At 38.3% G+C, this 2516-nt stretch overlaps 1 pseudogene; it reads right to left on the bottom strand.

Moving 5' to 3' along the window:
- Positions 1 to 1392: 1392 nt before the first annotated feature.
- LOC101566166 lies at positions 1393 to 2233 on the bottom strand (annotated as a pseudogene).
- Positions 2234 to 2516: the final 283 nt, after the last annotated feature.

The raw sequence follows: 2516 nt of genomic DNA on the forward strand, positions 1-2516 counted from the left end.
CTTGCCATGTAGTCCATGCTGGCCATGAACTCACTAGTTGGCCCAGGATGGAGGCAAACTCATACTGATGTTTTTACCTCAATCCTCCTTTTTAAAAATTTTTTAAAATTGTGATTTTTCTGTGTCAGAGGTAAAGACACAGTGTAACAATCTCTTCACAGTCTCACAGTTTCAATCAAAGTGTTATCAGGGGTTATGCTCTCATCTGAGGCTCAGGGCCCCATTTTAAGATGATGGGGTATTGACAGAAATTATGTTCTTGTAATAGTAGAACTCATGACGACCTGCTTCTTTGAGATGGGAAGCAGAGCATCTCTTTGATCTCAGGAAAGGCTAAAATAGATCCACCCCAGATAATCTCCTTTTTTTTTTTGAAGCAAAGTCAAGAGATTAGAAACCTAAATCATATCTGATAAATGCTCTCACCTTTTCCAAGTAGTGCACCACAATTGTGGGAGTGGTATCCCAGCCCACAGGTTCTGCACACTCAAGGGGAGGGGATGATGACAAGGGTGTGGACCACCAGTGGCCATCTTAGGATTCTACCCATTGCAGGTATGTTACAAACTCACCACAGGATGACAGGAAGCTCTGGAGCAGAAATTGCCTCTCAGTCAATCTGTTCCACTGGATATTTCTCTCTGAAGTCCTCTGGAATCACCAGCTTTCACTGTGTTTCTGTAGATTTGATCTTGTTTTCTCATGAGCCACAAGCCACAAACCACAAGCCAGAGCCATGAGCTAGGGGAAAGTGTAGATTGCCCCTTCTTTTTCCTGCTTTGTGGTCTGGCTCTTCAACTTCTCTATAGACTACAATTTTCCTGTCTGGTTCTTCTTAGGTCCCAGGGATTCACCTCCTTCCTCTTTTTCTTCCCTAATTTGTTATTTTCCAGTGTCTGGATTCCAAGTCTTGAAGGTTGTTTTTTCATTTATTTATTTTTATTTTTTTTATTAATTTTATTGAGAAACAGATAGCAATGAGACAGTTTCAAAACCGATTAATAGGACAGTTTCAATAATTAATACATTGAATATTGTTATCTTCTTAGTGGTTATTCATAGTACAAGATGCAGACATGATATCCTGTCCAAACACTATTAGTACAAATCCTTCTTCATGTTGAATTAAGAGAAAGTAGCTGTAAATCTATCCTAACTATTTTGTATATACAAATACAAAATGGTCCTTCCTTTGTATCCCCTTTTTTTGTTTAGTCTTGTCAGAGATGGGTATTCCATTGCCATTCAAATATTGTGTGAATTCAGCAAAAATAATCCAATATAGCCCAGTAGTCCACAATAGTTGTGGGTTATCTATAGGACTGGCAATGTCAGAAGTTTTTGTTTTTTGTTTTTGTTTTTGTTTTTGTTTTTTTGGTTGGTTAATGTCTATTAATTGTTTTTAATTCTCTTTGACTTTTCTTCTAGTCATCTGTTAGCCTTTCTGCAGGTTGCTTCTTCAATCCTTTCATTTTCCTAGTTTGTAGTTTGTTTAGGTCTTGTTTCTGCATATGAATCCTTCCATAAGTTGTACCAAAAGTATCCTGAGACATATTTTTCTTCTTCTTTGGCTTGAGAGCTTTTGGGATTTTCATAGATAACTTTTAAAGGTCATCTGAAGCCAGATGTGTCCTCCTCAGAACCAGGTCCAATGAAGGTCCCATCTCTTCCAACTCAATTCGTGGGGTCTGCAACCAGATTTCTTCAAGAGCAACTTATAACTGTGAAAATAAACCTTCCCCTTCAGAGCAGTGAAGCGTAGAACATACTCTAATCCAGACAGGCGGATATTTGCCACTGTGGGGCCTCTGAAGAAATCAATAAGAAGGCTTTTCAGCCTTCTGTAGTCTCCGTCACATCAAAATCTTTGCCAGCAAATATTAACATGAGTTTTGTTCCCTCAGGACATTTACTGTTTTTTTATATCTTTTAGAGACACAAATTTCTCAATACCTAACTTAATCATATCCAGTACATGGTAGTCATACATACAACCTATTACTAGGTTATTGTGATGCTTCTTATTATGGGATCCAAACATGAATAAAGAACAATCTGACTTCTTTGAAAAGAATTCCATGTCTTTCAGGACTTGGGTCACTGTTGCATTTGCATTTCTCCCTTTAATCAGCATGGCATTTTTAATATTTTCACTAAGTTTTGGTTCCCTTTTCTCAAGGAATCTCTTGGCTCTTTTTATTTTGGGCTTTACAACTTGGTCCAAGGCGTCCATTGCTACCACAGCTCAGCCTAGCCAATACATGTGCTCTGTGCCAGAAGTTGTTGACTTCAGCCTTTCACAGCTCAGCATATTACTATGGCTTTACTTTTTATACCTTGTTTTTATACTTTTCTGCTGGATGGTTAAGACCAAGATAAAGCAAGACCTATAAAACAAGAAATGTAACTTTTGTATCTGACAAGGTCAGTCAAGTCCCCTCAGGATTTATTCTATAACCCTGTACCGCAGTTTGTAGATCCTTTGTCAGTGTCAGCTATGTGGATGAGTCACGGCC

Source organism: Octodon degus, unplaced genomic scaffold (assembly GCF_000260255.1).
Source record: "Octodon degus isolate 3935 unplaced genomic scaffold, OctDeg1.0 scaffold00053, whole genome shotgun sequence".
NCBI lineage: Eukaryota > Metazoa > Chordata > Mammalia > Rodentia > Octodontidae > Octodon > Octodon degus.